At 47.3% G+C, this 11,932-nt stretch overlaps 1 pseudogene; it reads left to right on the top strand.

Moving 5' to 3' along the window:
- The window catches only part of LOC106338353, a 44,926-nt pseudogene that overhangs the window by 19,422 nt on the left and 13,572 nt on the right, over positions 1–11,932 (top strand).

Raw genomic sequence — 11,932 nt, 5'->3', positions numbered from 1 at the left:
AGTTTTTGCTATTCGAGCTGCGACTCAATTAGGTTTTTGCCGTCTTAGGGTTTTAGAACTAGGAATCTCGCCGACAGCTCTCGTAGCCCAGGCACTTACCTTGTTGTAAACGCTCAAACGCAGATTCGGAATAAGAACTATCTTGCTCTCTTTTTTGATTTCTTATTTCATTACTGTTCTCGTTTCGTGTTTTGATTGCTTGGCGTGTGGTATTAGCAGATATCCGAGACCTCTGGGAAATTAGGGTTTTCCTAGTTTCCTTATTTAAACACAGTGCAAATTTCGGTTCCCACAAACAGTACAGTGCGAACAAGAATAATGCAATCAAAAAGCCGGCGACCCCCAAAGAACCAACCACCAAGGGACAACACTCCTACTCAGTAAATAACTCGCCGCAGAAGTCGTCGACATATGACCTCAGAAAATACAGCGCCTTCCACGACCGCAAAAGGCCACTCAACCGAGGAATGCCGAGCTGCACTTCGCAACCAAAACGAAAATAAGAAAACTAACGAAGAAGCCAAAGAAGAAGAGGAGCCTATGACTCCAAAATCCAATCGAAAAGTAAAATCCCCAACGAACAAACAAGGTAGGGAAATCGAGCAGGAATCACCAATCTCTCCACCCCCGGCTCCAAATAAAAGGGTCGACATGATTTCATGGGGGCAAAACAGCAACTCAACCTACGAAACCAAGAGCCAAACCGACGAGGACACCCCTCCTCCCCAGGTCACGAAGTACAACCAAAACACAAGACCTCCTAGCATGAGATTTTTCATCTTCAAGCGAAAGAACAAAATGAACAAAATTCGCGAGCTCTTGGAGAAACCAATTCAGAAAAAGACAGAATGCAAACCATCAATCGCAATCCGTCTGGGGGGCAGAGACATTACCGACCAGCACTGATTAATAGATGGAACTTCCCGGCCCATAACGAGGGTACGAAAAGAATCGATTTCATTTATGGAGGCTCGAAGTTCTGCAACTCAGTCAACTCAATCAAAGCATACCAAAGGAGAGCTGAGAACAATGTAGGAATTAGAGAACCCTTAACAGGTCCTGATCACGAAATCATCTTCAACGAAAACAAAACCGCAGACCTCGATAAACCACACAACGATGCTCTCGTGATACGAATCGACGTCGGTGGCTGCGAACTATCCGGAGTAATGATCGACACCGGAAGCTCGGCCGACATCCTCTTCTACGAAGCATTTAAGAAAATAGGATTCAACAAAGCACTCCTAAAACAAGAGCGAACTCCCCTCATTGGCTTCGCAGGAGAGAACACCTACTCTCTCGGATCAATCGAGCTCGCGGTAACCGCCGGAGAAGTCAGAAAAATCGTAGAATTCATCGTGATAGACCGTCCAGCTCCATTCAATGCAATCCTTGGTAGACCTTGGCTATACAGCATGAAGGCAGTTCCTTCGAGATATCACCACTGCCTGAAGTTCCCAACGTCAAAAGTAGTCGAAACTATCAGAGGAAGCCAGAAAAACTCCAGGACATGCTACCTCGCAAGCTTTAAGGACATCGAACAACAACCTTAATCACAACCAAAGCTAACAAACAGACGTACCTACGTACATGAACAACCGACCCTGTCCTCAGAGAAATAATCGAACTACGTTATGACTTGATCCCTCGACGAGGGTACGTAGGCAACTCACGACACGAGTTCAGTCTCCTCCCACCAACAGAACTCAAAGTAGACACACCGTAACACCCAAGGAACAGCAGCTCGATAATATCAAAGACTGTTTTCTTTCACTAATTTGTAACGAAACAGAATCCAACATCTTAGCAAATACAATCCCTAGACGTTCGAGCACAACAAATTTCTCGTATCAGGAAATCGCATAAAATTCACAGTTGACCAAAAACCAAGACCCTGATCAAGTCCTCGGTCGCGGCCAACTCCGCCAACAAGCGCGACAAAACTAATAAACAAAATCTTTCGTTACATCGAAACTGTAGATAAGAATATTTACAAAAATCGACACATGCCCCCAAAAGGCTGACCTCGCACGAAACATAGAGTGGCGACAAACAAATCAGGACTTACGATCCCTTCTTTATTAAAATAAAAAAAATATTAATAAAGCAAAAAAAGCAAAAAAAAACAAAAAAAAAATTCCAAAAAATCTATTCTTCGATGCCAAATTCACCGTCCTCAAACCGGTCATCCGAGCACTTCGCCGCACCATCCGCTGCAGAAGGAACCTTAGCAAAGAAATCCTCGGGCAGATCTTCCAAAATCTGGGGCATGTCGAGCTTCCCAATAGAGAAATTTGAGGTCGCCATCACATCAACTTCAGATCCGAGCTCGACCTCCTTTGCTTGAAGCCGCAACAACTCATCCGAAGCCAGGAGATTGTTTCTCATAATCTCTTTCAAGAGATCTATGTTGGCCACAACTTCCCGAAGACGAGCCTCACTATCAGCCGCCGCCTTCTTTTGTTCCCATTTTTCCTTCAGAGAAACCAACACTTCCAGATAGCTGTCCCCCATAACCTTCTTGGCAGCGTAGATCGCACGGCGGAGGTCATCAGCAAACTTATTGGCAGAAGATTCAACCTTCACCTCCAGAACGAAAATTCGCTCAAGGGCCGATCTCCTTTCGTTGCTCACAACCCACAGACGAGCTTCAAGCGTAGCAGCCTGATTCCCCAACTTTACGGTGACAGTCAGTTGGGCGGCGTTGGCACGCTCCCTATCTTGAGCCATCTTAAGACCGAGCTTTAGCTCACGAACAACCATCTTTATTTCGTTAAGTTTGTCAGAACGCGGAACACTAGTCCCGTCGAACGATACTCGCTCACCACCATCGACCGAACACACTCATCTTCTGTCGACCGACATCTTTCATCTGACATCGATCGATACTCCATCCTAAACATCGATCGATACTGAGCCGCAAGACATGGTTGCGACTTTGATACTTGTACGAGATGATAGAGGAGACCTGCATGAACAGGAAGGTCATCTGCGTAATGCAGTAGGTTAGAGGATAGATGCTTAGGGGGCTGCAATCCCTGAGTCTGATGCTAATGCTACAGGAAGTACTCTACATGTAGATGAGGCTGCGCGCCCCAAAACTTTGGCTGACTACAACCGTCCAGATCAGTTCTACACCAACAGATCAGCCATTCGTCCTCCCGCTATTCAGAGGGATTTCGAGTTGAAGGCGCAATACTACACACTCGTGGGACAGATACCCTACTATGGGTTATCTCACGAGCATCCTATGGACCATCTGGAGAGGTTCGAGGATCTGATATCTGCTATTAAAGTCAAAGGAGTCTCTGAGGACTACCTCCTATGCAAGCTCTTCAAGTACTCACTTGCTGGAGAAGCTCTGAATTGGCTAATTGACTTGTTGATTAAGTAGTTGAGCTTTACATTATCATGCATGCAAGTCATTAGGTATCTGTAGGATTATAATCCCAAGTTTCCTGAATAAAAACTCTAGGTCTAGCTATTTCTTTTTAAGCACCAAAACCTCAACCAATCAAGATGAGCAAACACTTGCTCAATAAAAACTGCGATTTACATTTAAATCATTAAACCATCCTACTTAACAAATCATATTAGATTTCTTAGGTTGCCTAGGAGGGATTAGCCCCAACTATAGGAGGGATTAGCCCCAACTATTGATTGCTGAGTTGTGATAATTGTCATTAGTATTTGTTAGGGGATTTTTGTGTAGGCTCTTTGTGAGTACTACGGAACGTTGGACAAGTTGGTAAACCAGATGAATTTGTATGTATTTCGTGAGGATTTAGAGAGGATAATAAAGAGATAGGCTTGAAGAGACGTATTATTAATCAGACAAACAGGAACAAGGGATGTTACAAGGTATTGAACAAGAACCCTAGTTCTAGCCGCCTAATTCTAGTCTCTAAGCCTTGGAGAATTCGGTCCCTTGCGTTCGGGTTTTAGTAGTCCTTATATAGTCGTCTAGGAGTCGGTTTCCTTGGGTTAAACTCTTCCATATTCGGAAATATGGAAGGTTCTGTTTATCGGAAGTTTTCCATTTCTTGGAGGGGAACTCGGTTCCAGGGACCGAACTCAGGGTTCCTTCTAGCGGGGACCTGGAGCGTTCCCTTATCAGGGACCCGAGGGTCTGGGTCCTGCCTGGAGGTTGGAGGAAGTGATACCGGAGTATTTTTCCCCAACAGTTTGCCCCTTATTTCTCGATTTCGTCATCGAAGTCGTAGAATAACCTGTGCACTCAAGTCAACCGGGGTTCCTCATTCTTAGCAGGCTCCCCTTAGGCAGGACCTCGTTCCATTGGTCTTGCTATCCTGGGTTCCACTCAAGCCGGAACTCATTCTGAACCTAGGTGAGGATCGGTTCCTTCGTGTTTGATCGGAGTCTAGTAGTAGCTTCTCTTATCTTCTGGAGATGATGAGGCTAAAGCTCCAAAATTTTAAACCACGCGCGGGTTGGAGAGTCGGAGGGATTAAGGAGTCTTTCTGATTTTGGAAGATTCCTTTCTTTAATATCAGATATCCGACTGATATTTTCTTCCCTTTGCGTAAAGGAAATAATTTTGAATTTCAAATCGCGCGGTTCGAGATTTGCTGAGACGTACGACTTCCTCCGAAGAATTTAAAACGGCTTTCCTTCTTTTCGTATATATTCCTCTGCCTACTCTTTCTTATTTTTGCGCTTCTTGCTTTCCCATATCTTCGACTCAAGTACTTTTTCTCTTCCTTCTTTGCTTACGCCTTTCTAGCTTAGCCATCGTGATTCCCTAGGCCCATTGTTGTTCATTTTACTGTGGACGCCAGTGATTAGGATCCGATTGACCATGTCCAAACGATCTGCCTCTTCGACACCTTTGATGACCAATAGGGCTGGTTCGAAGAGAAGAATAGATTCTCCAGTTTCTCGATACGACAGCCCTCCCGATCCGGACACGGGATCAGAGTATGACCTGGCAGCCCCCCCCCCCTTCCATATGCGTACGCGTCTCCTCCACTGATAGGTCCTGCGTCTTCTGTGAGTGAGGATGACCTGGTAGAATGGCGGTGGAAATATTCTCTCTCCTTCTCCACTATTCTTCGGATACCAGCGCCGGAGGAACGGGCTTCTAGCTTCATCCCGGGGCAGATAGCTATTTACGAGGCTTTCTTCGATATTGGTTTTAGAGGAGTGATCTCGGCGCTTGTAGCGAGTTTATGTGATTTTTTCGAGATCTCTCCTTCCCAGTTGAATCCTCCGTCCTAGAGACTACTCGTGGCTATTCAGAACCTGGGTGACCTGGAGAACTTATCTTTTGGGATCAATGAGGTTTTATTCTCTTATCACTTGGCTCCTCTGAACGGAAATGAGGGTCGGCTTCATCTTCGTCCTCGTAGCGGATTGCCTATTGTGGAGGAGATTCAAAAGGGTGATCGTAAAGGGTCCGCTTTTAGTAAAAAGTGGCCGGAACGATACGTTTTCCTGACGCTTTCTGGACACTCCAATCACTGGAACTTCATAGGTAGGTCTAGGGGATACTCGTGGTTATACTTGCTTTTTGATCTACCCTCTTATTATGTTTGCAGCTGGAACGCACCCCGTTCTTCCAGAGGGATAGGATACCGTTGTTCAAGCACGCCAGCTTCCCCTTAGTCGTCGTCAAGTACCTTTCTTACTTAGTGACAGCACGTTACACCGTAGCAGCCTCTGGGGTAAGCGTCTTCCGATTGGTGCACTTTGAATGTTCCTTCGTTTGGATTCCTAATGATTCTTTATGCAGGGAACATGTTTGGGAACACTAGCAACGATCCTTTCACGGCCTATCAAGAGGCGGCCAAGGTGATGTCTGCAAAGAAAGGCTCTGCGAGCAGGACAGTATCCGGAGACGACTTGATGATTACTGGCAGTCGTCGAGCGGCGACAGTGAAGATTGAACCTTACGCCCTGGTTCAGACCAAAAAATCTAGGGGTGGAGGTATGGCAACCCAATCTTCACAGCGATCAGTCAAGACTGCGCGTTCTGTGGTAAGTCTTGCTACGGCTTTGTCTGACTTGAATCTCCAGGTGTTTCCTCAAGATGGCACCAATCTTCCTTCGGGAGAACCATTGGAGATTGTTCAGGTCCTCCAAGGGGGACTTCTTCGGGTACGTTGTAGCGCTTTTGACCTCTTTCTATTCCGGTTTCTGATAGGAGACTGTGGTTTCCGTGCAGACCATCTCCCAGCTGTTTCATTTTGGAGAGCGGTTGTCCATTGAGGGCTCGTTGGTTAGCCAAGAAGAGCTGGATGATTTGAAGCTTCAAGTTTCGTAGGAGAAGGCTCAATGTGTAGCCCGCGAGATGGAGATCCGTGATCTCAAAGACAAGCTAAAGGATGCGGAGAGGTCAGCAGAGAGTGGATGCGTTGAGTATTGGCAAGAAGAACCAGGAGCTGGAGGAGACCATAGAGACTCTGAGGCTTGAGATGGTGATGGCCATAAATGGGGCAAGAGTCACTGCTCGGTGGGAATTGATGAGAGAGTGGCTACAGAAGAAGAGTAACCAATGGGACCTGGCCAAGGCTTTGGAGCAATATAAGATGGTAGCCCTGGAGGAAGCTCAGAACAAAGGTGCTCCGGTTCCTACATTTGAGGACGAGCCTGCCGTTCCTCATTTTTCCGGGATGGACATAGATTTGAGGCTTGGGGGATCTTATTCTTGAACTCTTGTTTTTTCTTTTTTTTCGTAATAACGGCCTTTCTCGGCCTGCTCTATTTTTGTTTTGCTGAACTGAACCATGGCCAAGTTGTGGCCCTATGTTATCTAGATTTGCATCTCATGATTGCTTGATTGTCCTTCGTCTTTGGGACCTTTAGCTTTCGTAGATGACACTCGTATTGCTTCTCTTTCGAAAGAATGCAGGTTGATGACCTCGGGGTCTTGAGACTTGACTCATGAATCGTAGTCAAAGGGTTGTTAAGATAAGCGTTGTTTGCTCGAGGGTCTCTTATAGGACCTGGGCCGCATGGGCTCTAGACGTCATGATCGTCGGAGGACCTATGGATCCTGGGTGCTTAGATTCCTTAGAACCTCTAGACCCTGGAATGATTTGGTGACCCTATGGGTCTCGCATAATTGGATCTCCTCTAGGACCCTGGAGTAACTTGGAGAGTTTTGATAAGCTTAGGACCCGGAGGTCGTTTTGGGGAACCTGTGGGTTCTGGACCCTGAGGTCTTGAGTTGGACACATGGTTTTTGGACCCTGAAGTCTTTTTAGGGAACCAAATAGGTTTTTGGCCCTGAGGCCTGTCTGAGCCCGGAGTTCTTTCTCAGAACCCAGAATTAAGGTTTTAAAGGGACTGTACTCTGCCATCCTAGGTGAGGCCACTACCGGTACCTGTTGGGGTATCGCATTCTACCGCTCGTAAGCTGGTCACTATCGAGTTCTCGTGCTGCATGATGCTTTCTACTGAAAGCCACTATCAGACTTAGAGGGTGCTGGTGTGTGTGAAAACCCAAGTGCCAGACTTTGCTACATTCCACGTCTGGAGAAGTAGAATATTATGTGGTGCTCCCGGACTTTTGCACTTGCTCGATGGCAATTATACCTCGTGTCCCCTGTATTATTTTAGCACGTAGCGTTTTAATACAGGTACTTTCACATTTTTGGTATTTTTGTTTGGGACCCCGATATGCCTGAGGCTATACATGGGTTTTAGGTAGTATTGACGGCATACTCAGGCTTGCGCAGATCCATTCCTACCTTATATCTCATACCCGTTTTGTTTTTTCGTGGTCATACCACTTATCATTAAGGGTTGGCCAGGATCGAAGGTCTCTTGGACCTGATCCAGCTCATTTGCCCCTTTAAGTATTATGGCATTCCTACTACTCTTTTATAGTCGAAACTATTTTATTATATAAGCTTTGTCCGGAGACGTTTCAGCGTACATAGGAGTAGAAAAACATAATTCTTAAATAATAGATAAGATAATTAATAGAAATCATGGTCCGAAGACCGTACAAGATATCAGCTTGCGAGGTGCCCCGGTGGTTAGGCCATGTTTTACCTCTTGTTGCTAAGTGACCCGCAGGTCTTGACTTGCTTTTGGGATGAGCGTCCTTGCTGGAGGGTTCCTCCTTCTTCTGCAGAGTTCTGCCTCTTTCTTGGGTCTAGGGACCGTGGTCGAGACTCGTTTCATGCCCCGGCCTTCAGTATTCGGGGACCACTGTTTCCTGCTGATGAAGGTTTTAAGCACCTCCATGAAACGTGTAGTCACATTCATCCACTGGAGCGACCAGGTTCGGAGGTCTCCTGCCTGGCTAAGTTTCTCCATCCTGTGTCTGCGGGGCGCCCTTCTCTCCGGACCCGTCTGATATACTCTCTGAGGAAGTCTCCTTGGAATACTCATGCCCCACTCGCTTACCCGTGAGACCACTGGCTGATACCTGATAAGGTTCTTGGTGATCTTGTCTATGTGAGGTGGGGGACGAGGGTCCTGCGAGGACCAGGTCTTGCGAGCAGATGCAACTTTGAAGGGCTTCGGAGGAGACCATGCGGAGCGGTCGACATCGGTTCTCCGAGGATTCCTCGGGTTCTTGGAATGATCCAGGGTTCGGCTTCTCCGAAACGACCCCCAGTTACGTGTGTCATTGACCTCTGATCCCCAGGTTTGCGGGGTCGGAGGTCTTCTCTGTAATTGCTATAAGACCTTGGTCTTCCCCTTCAGGGTGGTCTGGTAGCAGGATCGAGAGTTCTCCTGGTCTCCTTTGATTATTCTGATGCCCCAGGGTGTAGGGAACTTCACCATTTGATGGAGGGTCAAAGGGACTGCTCCCATGTTGTGGATCCAGGGTCGTCCTAAGATCACGTTATATGCCGATTGGCAATCTACGACCAGGAGTTTGGTGGACATGTTGACTCCTTCAGCGTATACTGGGAGGGTAACCTCTCCAGCCGTTTGCTTGACCTCGTGGCTGAATCCGATGAGTGAGGTCACCTTGCGCGTCAGGATGCTCTCCTCCAGCCCTAGATCTTGGTATGCCATCTGGAAGATAATGTTGCTGGAGCTGCCGTTATTTACTAGTATTCTTTTCACCAAGCAGTTTGCTAAGGTGAGAGAGATAACTAGGGCATCATGGTGGGGAGCTAGGATCTTCTCTTGCTCTTTAGCTGAGAAGCTTATCTCGTCGGTGCCTAGAAGTAGGTGCTTCGGTTGAGTCATTTCCAGACCATTCTTAGCGTTACGGATGCTTTTCCTTGCGGCTGCGTGGTTACTCCGCCTACTTCTGAACCTCCGGATATGACGTGGATCACCCGGTCCTGGCGAGGTGGTGAGGCTGGTGCGGCTCCTTTGGATTTACCTGTTGTCTCTTTGCTGAGGTGGGCCTTGGCTTTCTCTGAGAGGAATTCTCGAAGATGCCCCTTCTGGAGTAGTTCATTGACCTCGATCTTCAGGGGGATGCAATCTTCAGTTTTGTGGCCATGATCGTGATGGAAGCGGCACCAAAGTTCTGGGTTCCGGAACGAGTTAGGTGCTTTCATCTTCGGAGGCAATTTAACCTGTTGGCCCATCTGTCTTAGTGTGTTGACCAGCTCTGGTGTTGATATTGAGAGATGGGAGATATCGGGCCAGGTAGATACCGACATCCCTTCTTCCATCTCTTGAGGCCGGTACTGGAACCTGCCCCTGTTTCTACTACCAGAGTTCTTGGATCCTTTTTGGGAGGACCTTTCTTCTTGGTCTCCTCGATCTGATCGGGCTGACCTTTGGTCCTGCTTTGGCTGAGCCTTGGCGCGGCTAGCAACATCTTCCTCCCACTTTACTTGCGCCCAGGCTCGGGACAATACATCTTCCATGGTCTTGCAGGGATACATGGTCAACTCTTTATATAGCCCCCCCATCTAGAAGTAGACCTCTTTTGAAGGCAGAGATCGCAGTAGGGATACTGCATTCCGGGACCGCCACTTTCTCCTGGTTGAAGCGGGCTATGTAGTCTCGCAGGGGTTCCACTCGATGCTGGAGGATCTCGTAGAGGCCATCCGAAGTCTTCTTCAGGCTCCTGCTGCTTGCGAATTGATCCACGAATTTGTCGCTCAGGCCCGCGAAGGAAGATATGGACCTGGTAGGGAGATTGATGTACCATTGCAAGGCAGGTCCGATCAAAGTGGAACCGAACCCTTTGCACATCGTGGCTTCGCGGGATTCCTTAGGGAGTGCAACCGCCAACGTCCTTTGCTTGTACTATGGGATGTGATCGTCGGGGTCACCGGTACCGTCATACATCTTGATGCTGGGGAAGGAGAACTTTCTAGGCATCTCGACTGAGGAGATATCCTCCACGAAAGGGGTATCGTCGTAGGAATCCAGGTTGGTCCTCCGAATTGGGGGAGCTACTCCTGGTAGGCGTTCTACCATGGACTGCATGGCATCGAATCTCTTAGAGAATATTTGTTCCAGGTAGGCGGTTATGGAGGACTTTGTTGCTGTGGCCCTCTCAGGTGCTTCTTTCTCGGGTTCCGGCTCGGAATCGTTCTCTTCCAGGTCATGAATTTGAGGATTCTCGGTCCCTTCCCGAGCTGCCCGAGCTGCCCCAGGTGCAGGAGGCGTGTCGGTGGTACCTCCCTCGGTGATGGGCGTGTTTAGATTTCCCATGGGTCGGACCCGGGTGTTGAAACGACGCTTCTTGTTGCTTGTCGCGTTGAGGGCTTGATTCTGGTCCCGGAGGACAGTGTTCTCCGAATGAAGCTGGCTTAGATTTTTGGCGCTTTGCTCCAGCTGTTTGGAGTGCTCATCAAGTTTCTCCTTTAGACTTTGAACTTCTGAAGAGAGGCCGGGGTTTTCTCCGGTGGTTTCCCGGGCTTGAAGCATGTCGGTGCTTTGGCTTTGCAAGCCGTCTACTCGCTTTTGAAGTTAAGCTGTTGTTTGAGCAGCTTCAGTTGGTTCGCCGTGCTCATCCATCGTCATCATCGCGTAGTTAGATTACTCCCCTCCTTCTAGCGCCAAATTTTTAGGGGATTTTTGTGTAGGCTCTTTGTGAGTACTACGGAATGTTGGACAAGTTGGTAAACCAGATGAATTTGTATGTACTTCGTGAGGATTTAGAGAGGACAATAAAGAGATAGGCTTGAAGAGACGTATTATTAATCAGACAAACAGGAACAAGGGATGTTACAAGGTATTGAATAAGAACCCTAGTTCTAGCCACCTAATTCTAGTCTCTAAGCCTTGGAGAAGTCGATCCCTTGCGTTAGAGTTTTAGTAGTCCTTATATAGTCGTCTAGGAGTCGGTTTCCTTGGGTTAAACTCTTCCATATTCAGAAATATGGAAGGTTCTCTTTATCGGAAGTTTTCCATTTCTTGAAGGGGAGCTCGGTTCCAGGGACCGAACTCAGGGTTCCTTCTAGCGGGGACCTGGAGCGTTCCCTTATCAGGGACCCGAGGGTCTGGGTCCTGCCTGGAGGTTGGAGGAAGTGATACCGGAGTATTTTTCCCCAACAGTTTGCCCCTTATTTCTCGATTTCGTCATCGAAGTCGTAGAATAACCTGTGCACTCAAGTCAACCGGGGTTCCTCATTCTTTGAAACCATTCTAACTGAGCTAAGTTTCTTGCTATGAATAAGGCGAGAGCTGATCTAGTGAGCTTAGTAAGCTACCATTCAACCAGCGCATAAAGCATAACTAGACGCGCGTCGATCGATATCATTATTGAATAATTGATCGACGGAGTGAAAGGTGAATCGATCGATATCCCTATAGGATCATCGATCGACACTTTTTAATTGATCGACAAACGATAGTTGAGAGATCATTAGATCTAGTTAATAGACAAGTCCAAACATGCGAGAGCTGATTGACTCGTTGATTAAGTAGTTGAGATTTACATTATCATGCATGCAACTCATTAGGCATCTGTAGGATTGTAATCCCAAGTTTCCTGAATAAAAACCCTAAGTCTAGCTATTTCCTTTTAAGCACCAAA

Source organism: Brassica oleracea, chromosome C4 (assembly GCF_000695525.1).
Source record: "Brassica oleracea var. oleracea cultivar TO1000 chromosome C4, BOL, whole genome shotgun sequence".
NCBI lineage: Eukaryota > Viridiplantae > Streptophyta > Magnoliopsida > Brassicales > Brassicaceae > Brassica > Brassica oleracea.
This window is presented reverse-complemented; position numbering and strand designations above follow the sequence as displayed.